Source organism: Chlorocebus sabaeus, chromosome 17, assembly GCF_047675955.1.
Source record: "Chlorocebus sabaeus isolate Y175 chromosome 17, mChlSab1.0.hap1, whole genome shotgun sequence".
In the NCBI taxonomy this organism is placed as follows: domain Eukaryota; kingdom Metazoa; phylum Chordata; class Mammalia; order Primates; family Cercopithecidae; genus Chlorocebus; species Chlorocebus sabaeus.
The window spans coordinates 3,578,248-3,597,023 of NC_132920.1; the positions used below are offsets into that span (position 1 = coordinate 3,578,248).

Below are 18,776 nucleotides of genomic sequence, written 5' to 3' on the forward strand. Positions count from 1 at the left end.
AGCAGGAGCCTCGCCATCTTGGACAAGCACCACCATTTTAAAGTTGCCCTTGATCAAAACCCAACTAAATCCAAAAGGCATCAGCCTAATGGCTAAGGTCAGCATGGCCATAAACCACAAATGACATCTCTGACCAGAAACATTCCAACCCTAAGATAAATCCCTCCCTGACCAGAGACATGCCAGCCCTGAGATAATCTCCCCTCCTGCCGGAGAGATGTCAGCCCCAAGATAACCTCTCCTCCAACCAGAGACATTCCAACCTCACAATAAACTTCTCCACACAGAAACATTCCAAGCCTGTGATAAGCTCTTTCACCCTAAATCCAGTGAATACTCCTAGTCTGTAAGAGAGAGTGCTCCTGACCAAAATCAGCCAGATGCCCCTCTCAGGTTTATTCTCCAAAATAAACCTGTGTTTGACTGTTGAGCTGCTTTTTGTGTTTCTTTTCTCTTTCTTTAACTCTTACACCCATTATTCATATATATAACTCTTACACCCATTATTCATATATAGAATATATACAAATCACATCTATCAATCAAAGCAAATACTACCTGCCAAGAATTGAGCTACATGCTAAGGTTACAGTGGAGCAAAAACAACAAAGTCCCTTTCTTCTTGAAGCTTATAGTCTATTGGATAAATACATATTAAATATTTAACTGTAAAAGCAATATATTTCAGATGTGAAAAGTGCTGTAAGAACTGTAATATAATTTAAAAATACATATATAGCCTTTCTCCTCAGTTGGCACACAGCTTCAAAAACCCTTTGACTTTTCTGAATGGTAGGAATGTCTTTGTGATGCTAATGAGGTGATGCCCAGTGGGCCTCTACATAGCCTCAGTATGGGGGCTGGCCACCAGAAAGACTAACCATGTGATTATAGGGTTGCACTTTCAGCTACCCAACTTCCAGGGAATGGAGGCCTCAAGATCGAGTTCAACTATGTGGCCAATTGTTCAATCTATCATGCTTATATAATGAAACACCAATAAAAACTCTAGACACCAAAGCTCATTGGAACTTTCTGGTTGGTGAAGATGGTATTGAATAAATGGGCTTGCTGCTTGACACACATAGAAGCCAATACTATGGCACTAGCTTTTGAGAGAAGAAAAGCTTTATTGCAAGACCAGCCAGCAAGGAGACAGGAGATGCAGTTCATATCTATCTCACTGATTTGGGATCTGGGGCAAGTTTGAAGGGTTGAGAGGGCAAGAGAAAGGATTTAGGAATGTTGACTTGGCAGACCCTGATGGGAGAGCTTCAAACGAACCATTTACAGTAAGGATTTTAGCCCCAGATCTTCTGGGCCAACAGATCCCTTTTGAAAGAGTTCCAGCATTCAGGTTCCAGTCATTTCCCAGTCTTTTGATTCCCCAGAGAGAAATCCTTGTACCAGGTGTTGTTAAAGGTCAAACCTTTTTCTATTGCACATCCCTGGCCTACATGACTTGAAGTTTTCACTCCGTTATGCCTACAAGGTGACTTGACATCCTGTTATCAACAGAATAGGCCTAGTTTGGGCTGGTCCTGTGGCCACAAACACAGTAATGTGCTGAGAGGAAGAAGTACCTGGATTCCATGAGGAGAGGGCTTGGGTGCTCTGTGTCCTCTCCACCCCATCCTATGTATCTTTATTTGGCTGTTCCTCATCAGTATCATTTGTAAAAAAACTATAATTATAAGCACAGTGCTTTCCTGTTTTCTGTGAGTCACTCTAGTGAATTTTTGAGACTGAGTTGGAGATTGTGGGAACCCCTGAATTTGTAGCCAAGTCAGATAAAAGTGCAATTGGCCTGGGATCTCCAAAGTGCACCTGTCATCTGAAAGGGGTACAGTCTTATTGGGGTTGAGCCCTTTAATTTGGGGGCTATGCACTAACTTTAGATAGTATCAGAATTGAACTGAATTGCGGACCACCCAGCTGGTGTCAGAGCATTGGTGCCAGAACGCAAGTGCATATAACAAGGGGGCTGTCCAGACGGAGGGATCAGGAAAGGCTTGAGGAGTGGCATTTAGGCTGAGACCCACTGATGAGCTTGAAAGGCTGGAGAATACATTTCTCTTCCATTCCCTTCATACTTCTTCATTCCTGGTCTTGCACTTGGAATTCCCCTTGCCTCAGTCTACCTAACTTCTACCCATCCCTCCAGATCCAGCTTAAACCCACATCCCTATGCCTTCCCAGCCGAGGTTGAGCCCCAGGGTTCCCATCCTCACTTCTGCTACCACGACTTTTTTGTCTGCTTCACCCACTTTGAAACGCATGGATTGTTGTTCTTTTGCTGCATCCATTTCGTCCAAAAAGTAAGCAACTTGGATTCAAAGTCCATGACTTCTACACCGTAATAATAATGAAGTTACAGTCACACACAGAGCTAGCAGCTACTGTGCGGCTTAACTTGCAGCAGGTCCTATCCTACACCCTTCCCATGGGTTGCCTCCTCTAACCCCTGCGATAAATTTATGAAGTGGACATTATTATCCCCATTTCAGAGGTAAGGAAACTGAGGCCAGGAGAGGCTAAATAACAGATTTCCATAGCTAGGGGAGAGAAAAGCTTTAATACTAGGGGCCTATTCATATTTTTTATGAGATGAGGGGCTCTGCAGTTGTAAGCAGAGCTAACTCCTGTTTTTATCATTTTCGCAGCACTTTTCTGCATGATCAAAGTTGCGTGAAGGCAGTCCATGAAAATCTAAAATTTTGTTTCCAGGTAACAGGTAACAAGAAAAGGAGCTGTGAAATGTCAGCCCTTCTTCTGAGGGGTGAAGCCCCTGGCCCCACACCAGAAACTATCTGGGCCTTTGCGCAAGTGTGAGTCAGCATGCACTGCACCCAGGGGCAGGGGTGAGGCACCTACACCCAGGTGCTAATGCCTTTCTTCATTGGCCACTCCTCAGTCAACAACTAGGCATGAAGTGCCTTCTGGACGCTAGTGACAGGAGACCCAACCTGAATACAACACAGCCTCTGCTGTTAAGGAGCTAGCAGTCCTTAGAAAGAATGACGAGTAATGAGAGATTACAAATCCAGTGACAATCCCTTCAAGACAGCCTGATACCCATGCAGCGCCTCTGTGCAAATCAGGAAAAGGCACCCCCTCTGAGTGGACCCAGAGCTTGACAAGCAGGACTCTCGGAGTGAAGAGGTGTCCCCCAATCCCTGCCCCCAGGGGAGCACAGGGCTGACTGTCAGCCTCCTCAGCCCCTTGGTCCCCGCCTGCAGAGCACTGGTTTGGCAGAAGTGAGGGAGGTACCCGCACCCCTAACCCAGATTGGCAAAAATGGTTTGGGAGGATGAGAGAGTGAGGAAGTTAAGAATGGAGCCCTGGAATCGGAGGCAGACTCAGGCTCAAATCCTCCCACCTACATGATCTCAAGCAAGCAAATTCACCGCTGAGCTCAATTTCTTCATTTAAAAATGAAAAAGTAGAAGAAGGTGATGATGATGTTGATGTTGCCCAACTCAAGGTTTATTCTGAAGATTAAAAGAGGAAATGCGTGTATAGTTCTCGTCACAGCGTATGCTCTTAATAAACATTAGTTCTTGTTGTTTTTAATGAGCTGAGACCTGAAGGATCAATAACACAGGAAGCATGCATGGGGAGAGAGGGGGGCTCGAGTGTAAAGGGAATCTGAGCTGCTAAGGTGGGCCCCCTTCCTGGCCCTGCCATCAGCCGCAGCTTTCCCTGACCAACTTCTGCAAGTTCCTCCCTTGTACCCCAGGCCTTCCAGTGTTACAATAGGTTGCTAGCCAGGCACGAGCAAGGCAGGAGAGGGCTCCCCAACACCCGCCCACCAGAAATGTCAGGGGACCATCAGGTGATGGTTTGGCAGTTGCCACACTGCCTCTCTAAAAATGAGACTTGGCAGACAGCACCAGGGAAAGGCAATTTCCTGGTGGCCCACAGCTGTCACACTAAGGTGATAATTGGTTGCAGGCACCAGGGAAAGGCAATTTCCCAGTATATAAAAACACTTGAAATTGGGAGTCAGAAGCTTCCAGTAAAATCTCATGGATCCGAGGAGTGAGCTTGGACATGTGCATTAAGAGACATGACCTTCAGGGGCATTCCACCGGAAAGGTAAGGAAGTCTCAGACGAGCAGGTGTACAACTCTAGTCAACACACTGCACGTGCTCACCTCCCAGGCATAAAGAGGGCACCGCGTGCAGGCAGCCCACACGAAGAGAAAAATGAAGGGAAAGGGTCGCAAGATGCCGGAAAGGGGCTAGCATATAAAGTCCCAGGATCAAGGTTAAATGGGGCACTTGACTTCCAAGTCACCTGCTGGGGTCTCTTCCAAGTGTACTTTCCTTTCTTTCCTGCTCTAAAGCTTTTAAATAAACATCCACTCTGCTCTGAAACTTGCCTTGGTCTCTCTTTTCTGCCTTATGCCCCTCAGTCAAATTCTTTTTCCTGAGGAGACGAGAGTTGAGGCTGCTGCAGACCCATATGGATTCTCCACCAGTAACTTGGATATTCGCCACCCCAACACGAGGAAGGGACCTGCTGTCTTGTCTTCCAAGGATTTCTGCAAGGCTGATCCATCTTCCTCCCGATTCCCAGCATAAAGATGTTCCATGCATTCTTAAGGTCTGCAATGCCCGAGGATTGAACTCAGCCAGCCCCACTGTGAGAGGCGAGGGGAGCAGCGCCTGGGGGCAGCTGGGCAGACAGTTCACTTCTACTTCTTCACTTCTACTTCTTCCTCTTGGCCACCAGTCTCCTCCTACTTTAGTGCAGTAAGAACTCCTTCCAGGCTCCTTCCAGTGCACTTTTCTGAATTAAAATTCAGAAAAACACCCTGATACATCTGCTGAGTGTGTGTGCTTGTGTGTGTGTGCGTGTCCGTGTGTGCATCTGTGAGTACGTGTTCCTGGGACTGTGCTTGCGTGTGCCTATCTTGTGTATATATCTGTGTGTCTGTGTGTGTGTACATCTGTGTCAGTGTGTGTGCATATCTGTGTGTCTTTGTGTGTCTGTGTGTCTGAGTGTGTCTCTGTGTGTGTACATAGAAAGCACAGGGTCAGAAATGAGGCAGGAGTCATTTATTTAAACACACACTTTTCTCCATTGATCCCAGGGTTAGTCCCTGGAGAGAGAGCACAGGGGCACAGGGTTTGCAGGCAGGAAGCAGGTGACTGAGTGGACCCAAAATAAACCCTTGCACACACAGCAAAATGATTTGCAACAAGGGTACCAAATCATTCAGTGGAAAGAGGGCAGTCTTTTTACCAAATAATGCCGAGAAAACTGGATATTCATATGCTGAAGAATAAATTTGAACCCTTTCCTTACATGATATACAAAAATTAACTCAAAATGGATCAGAAACATAAATATTAAAGCTAAAACTATAAAAAATCTACAGGAAACCATAGAAGAAAAGCTTCACAACACTGGCTTTGGCAATGATTTCTTGGGTATGACAACAAAAGTGCAAGTGACAGAAGGAAAAATAGATCACTTGGACTTAAACAAGATTAAAAACTGTCGTCCATCAAAGGACACAGTGAAAGGGCAACCCATGGAATGGGAGAAAAAACTGCCAACCAAGAATATATATATATACTCCCACAATGCAACGCAATGCAACGCAAAAAATCCAAGCAACCCAATTCAAAAATGGGCAAAGAACTTGCATAGACATTTTTCCAAAGAAGACACACAAACGGCCAATAAACACATGAAAAGAAGCGCTCGGCATCACTATCATTAGGGAGATGCAAATCAAAATGCAAGTCAAATCCATAATAAGCTATCACTTTATACCCATTAGGGTGGCTATTATTTAAACACAAACAAACAAAATGGAAAATAGCAAGGGCTGGCGAGGATGTGGAGAAATTGGAACCTTGGCGGATTACTAGCGGGAGTGTAAAATGGTGCCGTTGCTGAGAAAAACAGTTTGGCAATTCCTCAAAAGTTAAACATGGAGTTATCACGTGATCCAGCAATTCCACTTGTGGGTATACACCCAAAAGAATTGAAAGGAGGGGCTCAAATAGATACTTTGTTCATAGCAGCTTTATTCACAACAGCTGAAGAGTGGAAACCCAACTATTCATCAGTGGAGGAGTAGATAAACAAAATGGAGTATATTCACACAATGGAATATGATTCAGCCTTAAAGAGGAAGGAAATCCTGTCACATGCCACAACACGAGGGAAACTTGAGAACCTTATGCTAAACCAGCCAGTCCCTGGAGAGACAAATACCATGTGATTGCACTCGTATGACGTACCCAGAGGAGTCAGGCTCGCAGAGACAGAAAATAGAAGAGGGATTGCCAGGAGCTGGGGGAGGAGAATTGGGAGTTAGGGTTTAAGGGGTGCAGAGTTTCAGTTTGGGAAGATGGAAAAGTCCTGGAGATGGATGGTGGCAATTGTTGCATAACATTATAAACGTACTTAAATGACACTGGACTTTACACTTAAAAATGGTTTAAATTATCAGTTTTATCTATGTTTTACCACAATTATATATACACGTATGTATACATTAAACATATATATGTATTTATACACATATATATGTCTGTGTATATATATACTACATTATACACATATATAGTCTGTGTATGTATGTACTATATATACACTACATTATACACATGTCTGTGTATATATACTATATCTACTATATATGTGTATATACTATATATGTGTATATATACTATATATGTATATCTACTATATATGTGTATATCTACTATATATGTGTATATATACTATATATGTATATCTACTATATATGTGTATATCTACTATATATGTGTATATATACTATATATGTATATCTACTATATATGTGTATATCTACTATATATGTGTATATATACTATATATGTATATCTACTATATATGTGTATATCTACTATATATGTGTATATATACTATATATGTATATCTACTATATATGTGTATATCTACTATATATGTGTATATATACTATATATGTATATCTACTATATATGTGTATATCTACTATATATGTGTATATATACTATATATGTATATCTACTATATATGTGTATATCTACTATATATGTATATATACCATATATGTATATATACTATATATGTATATATACATATATGTGTATATATATATGTGTATATATACACATATATACATGTGTATACATGTAGATATACTTTTGTGTATATATACAAGTGTATGTATATATACAAGTGTATATATATATACACATCTGTATATACATACATATATATGGTTTGATTTTATTCTTTTATAGGTTGCACAGTTTCATCTCATTAGAATCCAGCTTGTGGCCACGGGAGTGCATGTCCGAGGCCAGCAGAAGGCAGTGTGTTTGGAGGGCTAGAGCGCGAGGCGCTAAGGCTGCACTGTCAGCATGCCTGCAAGTGAGGAGGCACCATGAGGAACTATGAGGCCCTGGATGATGGAATGGAGGGTGGAGGAGCTGGAGCCTCAGAGATACTGGTGCTTGGGCAGGAGAGAGCTTTTGGTCTGCAAGTGGTAATGCACAGACCTTGGAGGACATGGAAAATTAGCAGCCTCTCCTGGAAGCGGTGAAAGGAAAGTGGGGTCCCCGGAGCGAGCCGGGCTCTGCCAGGGTGAGGAGGTGACGTGGGGCAGCAGAGCATTCAGAGGCCCCAGAGAGGCTGCTGCCGCCATCCAGGTGGGACATCTCCGAGGACTCCACATGGGTCTGGAGCCTGGGCTCCCTCTCCTTGGCGCTGCCGATTTTCAATTTCATGCAGTCCTTGCTGGGATGAGAATGTATGCCGAAGATCCGCTTCACGACTACTACCGAACACATTTCACAACGAGCGATCGAGAAGCAAACACAAAAGCAACCTTGGCAGAGCCATCCTCAATTCAATATCAACACAGCCTGGCCTCGGAGCCCAGCCACACCCCAGGGACAAGCCCTAACAATGCTTCTCCTCCTGGTCCAGAAGGTGTTAGAGAAGTCACTCCTGAAACCCAGAGTGCAGCCCGGAAGTCAAGGGTAAGTCAGGACTGAAGAAACCCCTCGCCCAGGCATGCGTTAAATTAAATTGGGCAGAGCAGGAGGTCTTGTCTCTGCCAAACTCTGTCCACGCGGGCTCTTGTTTTACTGGTGAACCCACGCGCTGCACCCCCTGATTCATCAGCTTGAATAATTAATCTATCCGTTTGAACAATTAAGGCTCCGTGGAGACCTATCTCTGAGAAATCCTGTAGTTGTGTGGCTTGTTCTTGCAGTGTGAGGAAGGAACCAGTATTTTTTGACAAAGGTAGGTACAGTGGAAAACGCACATCCTGGCACCCAATCCCACCAAGAGCTGTTGAGGCAGTAGCCATCTGCCACCTACTCGTTTGCTCAATAACACAATTCCACCTCTTTAGCATTCACAGGCCAGTCCTGGGCTATGTGGGGCTTCAGGCTTCCTGGATCCCAACTGCTGCAAAATCATCTAAATTCCACCTTTTTCAAGAAAAGCAAAGTTGGAGAGGGCTTTAATAAGGAGGAGGTGGACACTCAAAGTCCTTGGACAAAAGAGAAGACCTATTATGAGCCAGCCAACGTGGCACTTCACACTCATTGTTTGTTCTTTACAATGCACTCTTTTGTTTTTTCCTTTGACAGGGTCTCACACTGTCACCGAGGTTGGAGTGCAGTGTGCAGTGGTGCAATCATAGGTCTCTGCATCCTTGACCTCCTGGGCTCAAGTAATCCTCCAGCCTCCTGAGTAGCTAGGACTACAATGTGTATCACCGCCCTTGGATACTTTTAAAAAATGTTTTATAGAGATGGAGGTCCCACTATGTTGCCCAGGTTGGTCTCAAACCTCTGGCCTCAAGCCATCCCCCAGCCCTGGCATCCCAAAATGCTGGGATTGCAGGCCTGAGCCACTGTGCCCAGCCTCACTCACTCTTCTTGACCAATATAGGGAACCAGGTAGTAAACTGAAGTGTCACCATGCTTGGGCCAGATTCCTTCTTGCCTCAGGGCCTTTGCACATGCTGTTCTCTCTCTGGCTGCTCTTCTGTACGTCCCACCCCCTCGCTTATCCTCCTTCCACATTTCAGTGCTCAGTTAAGTCACTCACTCATGAAAGCCCCCGTGGACCTGCAGCCACATGGGTTTCTCCATAGTACATGCACTGACCTGGTCGCAATCCCTGTTGTAACTAACCACTGCATTGCATGTCATTCCAGCTAGAATGTAAACCCCCTCAGGGTCAGGACCCTCATCTGACTTGTCTATAGCCCCAGAGCCCATGCAGAGTATCTGCCCTACACCTGCTTGTGAGACCAGTGATTGAATGCAGGCAGAAGGAGAATTTAAACCCATGTCTCTCAGACTTAAAGCCCAAATCCTTTTAATTTCCAGCAGAAGGAAGACAGTGGAGGAGGATGGACTTTGAGGTCATGATCACAGCTATCCAGTGGTTTTCCAGAAACTAAAATCTCTGCACCTCCTTGAAAACTCCCAAAAGCTTCAAGCAGGAGATGGTATGGTAGGCCGGGGGCTTCCCTCACATGCTTGGCTTTCCATCAAGTCCATTCATAGAGGAAACTGGATTCTAACAAGTCCGCTTGTCATTTCATCACAGCTTTGCTAAGACAATTCAGGGTCCATGTTCAACATTTTCAGGGTTGACTTCTGGGTAGGACCAGGCATTTTCCTTTATTGTGACACTGATCCCCCACCCTTCCTCTGCCCACAGGCTGAGTGCTGCAATCCTACCATCAGAGCCTGCTCTCTTGGTTTGAGATTTTGACCCCTAACAATGTTTTTAATACCCAGGGAAGAGACGACTCCTTGTACTACAATCAAGCATTTGTACCTCAAGGTCAACAAACAGTGCGACAGCAGATTCACTGAGTTAAAGGCAGCGAGGAGCTGGGCTGTGAAGTCATTCTGCGTGTGAGTGCCTATGTCTGGGGGACGAGGGGGCCAGGCGGCATCTCAGCTCCTCCAAGAGGGACAGACAGCAGGACCAACACCCACCAGGGAGGCTGAAATTCTACAGCACGCCCCAGGGCCTTTCTTCCACAAGTGTAAACAGTGATGCACAAAAGCTGGTTACTTTCAAAACAAACTCTGATCTTCAGCTGCTTTCTTCACCCTGTTTCTCTCCATCCCGGTCCTACGGTACATTCTTCAGATCCGTGCTGAGCGTTTTCATCTGAATTAGCCCTGAAGAGATGAGAAAAGTCTTACTGAGTCTGAGTAATGACCCGTCCAGCTCACAGCACCACCAGCGAGCACAGGGTGCCCACGGGAGGGCAGGGTCTGCTCCAGCCTCAGAAACGAACAGGCCCTGCCTTTCCCTCTGAACCCAGTCACACACACGCGAGCTGTGAATCACGCAAACCCCTCTTACACTCACTTAGAAATATAAATCGGTATACATTAATATGAACAGCTTGCTTCATCTGTAAGGAAACAAATACAAGTTTTTCTAGACCAAACTCTAATATAGATTGCTCCAAAAATAGATCTCTAGTAACAGGCTCTATCTTTGGTGGGCCACGTATCCTAGACACTGTGCTAACAGATTTATATCCTTTATCTCATTTAATTCCCATAATGACCCGGACAAGTATTCTCTCTGTCTTCAGTTGAGTAAACTGAGGCTCAGAGAGGTCATGTGACTGGCTCAGAGTGGCTGTTTAGTGGTTTAGCCAGGTTTGCACTTGGGTCAGTTTGATTCCAAAGACTGTACAATGACTGTGCTCCAGTGCCGCCTTTGTGACTTACCACAGTAGCTCTGACACTTACTAATGCATAACTATAGGCCAGGCGCGGTGGCTCACGCCTGTAATCCCAGCACTTTGGGAGGGTGAGGTGGATCACCTGAGGTCAGGAGTTCACGACCAGCCTGGCCAACATGGTGAAACTCCATCTCTACTAAAAATACAAAAAATCAGCCAGGCACGGTGGCTCACGCTTATAATCGCAGAACTTTGGGAGGCTGAGGCGGGCAAATCACCTGAGGTTAGGAGTTCAAGACCAGCCTGGCCAGCATGGTAAAACCTTGTCTCTACTAAAAACACAAAAAAGTTGGGCATGGTGGCGGGCAACTGTAATCCCAGTTACTCAGGAGGCTGAGGCAGGAGAATAGCTTGAACCCAGGAGGTGGCAGTTTCAGTGAGCCGAGATCACACCACTGCACTCCAGCCTGGGCGACAAGAGCAAAACTTTGTCTCAAAAAAAAAAAATAATAATAAATAAAAATGAATAAATAAGCACATAACTATAAGGGAATAATTACAGCAATAATTACTTCACTACTGAAGTATAGTAACAATTACTAATAGCAAGCAAGTAACAACAGAATGGCACTTGGACCTACCTGGATGAGAGAATCAGGGAAGGGAGTGAACGCAGTCAATCATGGTTGCCAAGAGCAGGCTTGACCACTTTGTGTATGAGAAGGAAAACAGCCAGGCTTGCTAAAGAATTGGGGGTACTCCCGCCAACCTACCAGGGAAACCATAATCTAGGCCCTGCTCAATGTCAGTTTTTCAGATTAATTATCAAGAAGATAATAAAGTCAATGATAAACTCTAATCAAGCCTGTTAGATGCGCATGGTGGCATGTGCCTGTAGTCCCAGCTACTCAGAAGACTGAGGTGGGAAGATCACTTGAGCCAAGGAGGTTAAGGCTGCAGTGAACGGTGCACTCCAGCCTGGGCCACAGAGAGACACTGTCTCTTAAAAAAAATTGTGAAAATATAACTTTGTAGAGATGTTCCAGTCAATTCATCTCCAAAACTGGCTTCTAAGCTCACTGTAATAGAGCCAGCCACACAGAAAGGGTGGTGTGGGTTCTGAGATCTGTGTGTGTGTGTGTGTGTGTGTGTGTGTGTGTGTGTGTGTGTGTGTGTGTCAGAGAGACGGGGAGGGGGGAGAGACAGAGAGAGAGAGACAGACAGAGAGAGAGAGACAGAGAGAGAGACAGAGAGAGAGAGAGAGAGAGAGACAGAGAGAGAGAGAGAGAGAGAGAGAGAGAAGGGAGGTACAGGTTTGTAAACCCAACATATGAAGTGATGAATCCATCAGGAGCCCCGCTCCTGGTTATGCCACATTGTACGTGATGGATGACGGGGCAGTGGTTCTGGGGGCCGTGGGCTTGGAGAGGGCACACACTCCAGCATGAAATATGGGAGCAGGATCCCTGGCAGAAGAAAGGCTGGGCATCAGGGCTCCACACAGAACAAGGTGGGTCCAGGCCAGGCTCTACCCATCAGGTGCCCAGGTGCTCCAGCAAAGCCAGTCTGAAGTCCAGCCTCCCCATGGGCACCGGGCAGGGGCAGAGCAGAGCCAGTGCCCCCCAGGCCTGTGTGGCTTCCGGGGATCCAGACCACAGCCCACCTGCTCAGTAGGGGAGCTCCTGCCATCTGGCTGCTGCCCATTGGATGAGCTGGGATCTTCCAAACCTCAACTGCCACCTTGCTTCTGATGAGCCCAGAAGTTAAACACCCTGTCCTCCACGGTCCCCAGGGGAGCATGGCAGGGCCACCCCTTATCCTTGGATGCTGGCCCCAAATGTGTTCCTTGAACAAATAAGCCAGACCCAGAGAACCTGTCATGTACACTTCCTCATTCTTTCTTCTTTTCTTTCTGGTGAGCGGGAGGAGAAATTCCAGTGAAGGAGAGGAGCAAATACCCTCTCAGAGCCGCCCGGGACTACTGAAAATCAAGCTGGGAAAGAATGAAGGGGTCATTTCCAGAGAAAATTCAGACTCCCTGGGGTACCCTGAGTGCTTTGGGAAAGGCGTTAGCCTGTTCCAGACACAATGATACACTCGCTTAACACGTGGTTGTTTCTCGCCTTCTGTGTGCAAGGCGTCTTTTCAGAGTAGGAATGCTGGCACTGAGCAGGACACACCAGGGCTCTGATCTCATTTAATAAGATCCAAGGGCCCCTGAAGGAGTTCCTGGGACTTTAAGCTGCTCAGCTCTTGTCTGGATGCCAATCACATGTCAAAGGAGTTTAGCTTAGAGAAAGAAGTTTCCAGGCCACATAACTCTAACTCTCAAATCTGAGTTGGAAGTGCGGAGTAGTCTCAGGGATAATCAGGCTGTGGATCCTGCCCCTGCAGCCAGGGGTGGATTTGAAGCTCAAACTCTCCGTGAGTTGATGCTATCTGCAGGCGAACCAGAGACTGAAATAGTCAAGGCCTCTTTCAACAGTGGTTAAGAAAATCCTCCAATGCCCCATCAGGTAGTTGGTCTTTGACGTACCTTCTCACTACCCTTGTTTTGCTGTAATTCCTTTTGTTTGTTTATTTTTCCTCCTTCCCTATCTGCTCCGCCTTCTCCTCTGCCTTCTTGATACTGTGTTTTTGTGGGATTTCTTACATGTTAGCTGATGTCTATTCAGGACTGAGACAGCATCTTACGTGTCTCTGTATACACAGTGCCTTGTGCTGTGCTTGGAATGCAGTAGGTGCTCAGTAAAAGTCACTTCTCTTTCTCCTCCTCTTCCTGCCCCCTTTCAAGGGCTCTCGTTGGTTTCTCAGGCCTGCATGTGGATGACAACATCACGTCACAGAAACACTCATGCCTCAAGGGTTGCACAGTCACTGTCACCTCTCTGCCCACACTCTCAGAGGACTAATTTCATGGATTTTATTATAGACTTTTCTCCCCAAAATAGCAGGCTCCTGGTCTGACTCAGTCAAGTCAACTCCATTTATGAAATGAAAAATATAAATTAGATGAGAACAAGGGTCAAGAAGACTATTTTCGATGAGTCAAAATTTCTCCTCAGTCACCTGACTGTCCCAGCATGATTCTGAAGGCTGTGGCTTGGATGTGGTCTGTTTCCACTGAAACATGTTAGCAGCTGAAATCAGCAGAGATCAAACCTGTCCTGCCGGGTTGTGTGGAATGCCAGAGGGATACCTGGTCAGTGAAGGAAAGAAGACAGCTTTGGAAAATAAAAATTTGTTTTTAAAGCCAGAAAGCGAGGCCATTCCACATTCCGCATAGTCCTCATGGCTCCATCACCATTATGAGTGGTCTCTCCACGGAAGGCAAGAGCTTCACTGTAAGGAAGCTCATATTCCAGAACTGAAACTGTTGTGATCAGCTGCTTCAAGGATCATCTCCACTTCTAGCACAGTCCCTTGCTTTATCAATAAACGGACTAGCGTGGTAACCCAAAATACTTACGACAGAGAATTAAGATTAGGCCTTTGTGGCCCACCATGGATTGGTTGTAGTAATGACCCGGATTTGTTCATGCCTCCCTGTATCCATGCCCTTGGGTAGTGTCTTACCACATGGACACTGGACTTGACTTGCCTCAGCCAATGGGATAGTACAAATGTGATGCAGAGGCTTGAAAAGCACTTGTGCAAGGGCGTTTGGTCTCTGACTGCTCTTGAACCATGAGTTGCCTTGTGAAAAAGCCTAGACCAGCTAGATGGAGGCTGATTGATCACATGGAGCAGAAAGAAGAAAACCACCCGGCTGAGCACTCCCACCCTAGCTGTTCCTGAACAAGCCCAGCCAAGATCAGCCCAGCCTGGCCCCAAAGAGCAGAACCACCCAGCTAATCCCAATCCATATTGCAGGCCCAAAGAACCAGGAGCTGAATAAACAGCTGTTTAGCCATCCACTTGGGAGCTTGTCTCATACAGTAAAAGCTAACTGATACAAAGGCTAATTTCTTTCACGTGACAATAGAAAGAACCACTACAAATCAATCAGGATCTCTATTCTGCAAATATGTTCTCATGCATAAGAAATTTTTGCATATTCAAGTGTATCCTTTGCTTCTTATTTTGCAATGGCAAAATATTTGAAGTAATCTCACTTTCCATCAATACAGACTTAACTGTATTCACACATGTTGCTGATGGGAATGCAAACTGGTATGACTCCTGTGGCAATTTGCAACATCTACCAAATTATAATCTACCCTTGGACCCAGAAATCCACTTTGGAAGAATTGCCCTATAAATATATCCACACATGTATTGTGAAAAGGTCATTCACTGAAGAATTGTTTGTATAATCAACAATAAAACACTGGAGACAGCCCACATGTCTATCAACAGGGAACTGGTCAGGGCATGTCCATAAAGAACCATTGTACAGAAGACAACCAAGAATGAGGAAGCTCTTTAAGAACAGATAGGAAAGAGCCTTAGGATAGCTTAGGAAAATAGCAAGGTATAGAGAAATATACTTAAAATGCTAACTTTTATGTAAAAAAGTATAGAGTGAGAATATATATTTTCCATGTATACTTATATTTGCATAAAAAACTCTTGATGTATAAATAAGAAATTAATAAAAGTGGTTCCCTGGGTGGGGGCAGGGGTTCTGGTAAATGAGCAGATGACTGATAGGAGGGAGAAGGAGAAGTTTTACTATACACCTTTTAATTCCAATCATGTCTTTGCCACCCTCACCACTCCACTAAAAATTGCTGTTGTGAAGGTCGACAGTGACTTCCGCTGGGTTCAAACCTGGCATTCTTTTCCCATCCTCATCGTATGTATAATAACTATCTCTTATGCACTGATCCTTGGCTGTTCCTTGAAACACTTTCTTCATTTGGCTTCCAAGACTCCTCATTCTCCTCACTTTTCTCATATTCCCTGGCCCTTCTCACTCTCCTTTTATTATTATTTTACTTACTGATTCATAGGGGTTCTTTGAATAAGAAAGAGGAGTAGGAGCTCCTTGCATAGGAAGGAAATTAGCCCTTGTATCAGTTAGCATTTGCTGCGTAACACAAGCTCACATGTACCTCACTCTGCTTTGCTGGCACCTCTTAATGTTGGGGAGCTCTGAGGCTCAGTCCTCAGAACTCTTTTTCTTTCTATACCTGCTCTTGTGGTGATCAAGTCCATTCTCATGGCTTTACGTATTTCCTCTTCTGTTATGATCCTCCCAAATCTCCACCTCCAGATCTGTTCTTTCTTCTCGGACCCAGCATTTTGGGAGGCTGAGGCAGGAGGACTGCTTGAGCCCAAGGGTTCTAGACCGGCATGGACAACATAGCAAGACCCTGTCTTTATTAAAATTTTTTAAAAATTAGCCGAGTACTGTGGCACACACCTGTAGTCCCAGCTACTTGAGAGGCTGGGAGGATCACTTGGGTCCAGGAGGTCGAGGCTGCAGTGAGCCATGATCATGCCATTGCACTCCAGCCTAGGCGACAGAGGGAGATCCTGTCGTTAAAAAAATAAAATAAAATCATAATAAAAGGTTGCTATTTGTATGTTATGTTCCAAAATTGACACTTAATTGATTAGAATAAATGATGCATTCAAATTCTTTTTGAATAGAAAGAATAGATCTTGAATCTTGGCTGTAAGACCTGTCTAAATGTACTGAAGTGCCTAAGGAAGAATGTGTTAGAGGAAGGGCAGTCAGCTGCAGTAGCATTGCCGAAGCAAACTTGTTCATTGCCCATCAAGCACCATCTGGTGGAGAGGCAATCTAGACCATCCCAGCCAACTTTGAGTGTCTAATCCAGCAGTCAACCATAATAGTTCCATCCAAGAGCACACAGTTAGAGCATGGAAATATAAGTGCCCTGTCTTCCCACCATCACACTCTTCCTGGAGAAATGTTTCCCTGGTGAGCTGGGACTCTTTAAGACTAGGAAGAGGGTCCTCCCTCCTAACCCACATCTGAACATTTCAGTCACACTATTGGCAAGGCCACTCTGACATGAGAGATACTATGGCTTAGACTTCCACGGGTGAATTCGTTCCTATTGTCTCTTCATTCAACTCAGAGATTTCCAATACACTCATTGCCTATGTCAAGTTTTTACTTGTTCATAGGGTGAAAGAAAAAGCATGGTATAGTCGCTTTTAAAAATTGCTTATTTATTGATTTCTTTTTTTTTTTTTTTTTTTTTTGGTGTGAAAATGCCTTCTGGGAAAACTCCAAAGTCTTGGTACAATAATATTTCCAGTGGCGTTAATGTAATTAATTCCCTCTATTACATTTTCTATATTAGCAGAGCCAGATTTAGATCATTATTTGACTTTTCCCACTTGTAGGGAGTAAATACTCTGACAGGACATGATTTCTAAGTATTCTGATTTTGGGGTCAGTTATTTCTATTGTAAATATATACATGGGCAGCTATTTTGGTGTTTGGACATCTACCTCAAGACTGTTTAATATGAGTGTGCCCGCAGGAGACAAGTTTGCTCTCAAGGTTACTATCTGTAAGACCAAGAGCATCCCCTTGGCCTGTGGCAAATTCACCGTCCTTGGCCACCTCCCCACCAACCCTATCCTCACCTCCACCCCCAAAACAGACAGGAGTGAATAACAGAAAGTGTAATGCTTTGCCCGGAATCATAATAAAATTACACTTAAGATATGATGTACTACACATCAGCCAAGCCCTTTAGAAGCAAAACTCATCAAGTTTGAGCAGATCATCTATTTCCGAAGTGCTTCAGGTAGACAAGATAGATCAACAGATGAAGATACAGATATAGCTTCAAGACACGTTATTATTGACCATAAATGCTAAATTATATAGACTCCAGAGGAATTCTTTCAGCTATTGTCTAAAAAGTGTATGCTTACATTTGTTCGGCATTTGCATGAAGAAATATTGGCAGGATATACCAGAAACTAATCAATTTTGAGGGGTAGAATAAGGACAGGAAGCAGAGTGATACTTTCTACAAAACCTTTCAAAGCTTTTTAATTTTTGGACCACAGAAATATATCACCCACTCAAATTTTTAAAAGCAACATTTACATCTACACATAGCCTTGTTCATGTTGGAAGGCCTTTGACATGAAGCACATGGGCGTGCCACGTTTGGTTTTCTGTGTTCCCGCAAAAGATAAAATCAAATCTCTCCATCAACCAGAGGTCCACTGGGATTGGTGTCTGTCATCACCATGGTTTCTGGTTTCTGTATTTGATGCTTTGACATCATGGGGTCTTGCTGACCCTGGACTGCCCCTCCAGGAATTAGCCAGTTCCTAGGGATGATAAAGGACTCATCTGCTAGTTTGCTTGGCACAGGCACACCAATCCATCCAGAGCCCACATCCAACCACCCTTACTGGCTTCCACACTCTGGGCCACCATCCATCTGCCCTAATCACCCCAGGACCAGATACCGAAGACGACTAGGTACAGCCCCTATTGCCCAGAGCCTGCTGAAATTATCAAACTGGCCAATCTTGAAGACTGCTTAGTCTGCCTCCCTATCTCCTCCCCACAGAAACCACAGTAAAGACTCTTGCTATGCCTTCCCCTGCTCCTTCTGCCTCCTGACCTACCCTGGTGCTTCTCACATGGTTCCCCAGGGCATATGTGCCCCCTCGACTTGGGATCTGCCTATATAGCAAAGTATCTTTTCAATGGCAGCTGCCTCCTCATCTGTTGGCCTTGCCATCCTGAAAAATAATACAGTCTGCATTTTAAGTCCTTGGGCCTAGAGGAGAATACTGGTCTGCAGAAGGCACAGAGGACACGGGACAGAAATTTTAGTTGCAGTAAAAAGGCTTATAATTTGACAGAATGCTTCTAAAATGAAAGCCAAGAATGTGTTCTATCCGCAACAGGAGAAACTAGTGAAGGTTAGGACACATTTCTCAGGGCAGTTTGGCTGCCAGCACCCCCGAGTATACTTCCATTAATAAATGTTACAGCCATGAGAATTGTATGCTTACGAATGAGCCCACAGTTGGCTCTGTTACCAGGTAGCTTAGGCTCGTGTGCCTCCCCGCAACAAGGGAAGTGCTGGAGAGTGTCAGTTCTGGAGGAA

At 44.9% G+C, this 18,776-nt stretch overlaps 1 long non-coding RNA gene across 1 annotated transcript; it reads right to left on the reverse strand.

Moving 5' to 3' along the window:
* Positions 1 to 7,259: 7,259 nt before the first annotated feature.
* On the reverse strand, positions 7,260 to 16,796 carry LOC140708815 (uncharacterized). The gene is made up of 3 exons (XR_012089018.1): positions 15,848 to 16,796; positions 13,249 to 13,528; positions 7,260 to 10,194 (listed from the first exon to the last, which is right to left on the reverse strand). It is a non-coding gene; the product is annotated as an uncharacterized lncRNA (long non-coding RNA).
* Positions 16,797 to 18,776: the final 1,980 nt, after the last annotated feature.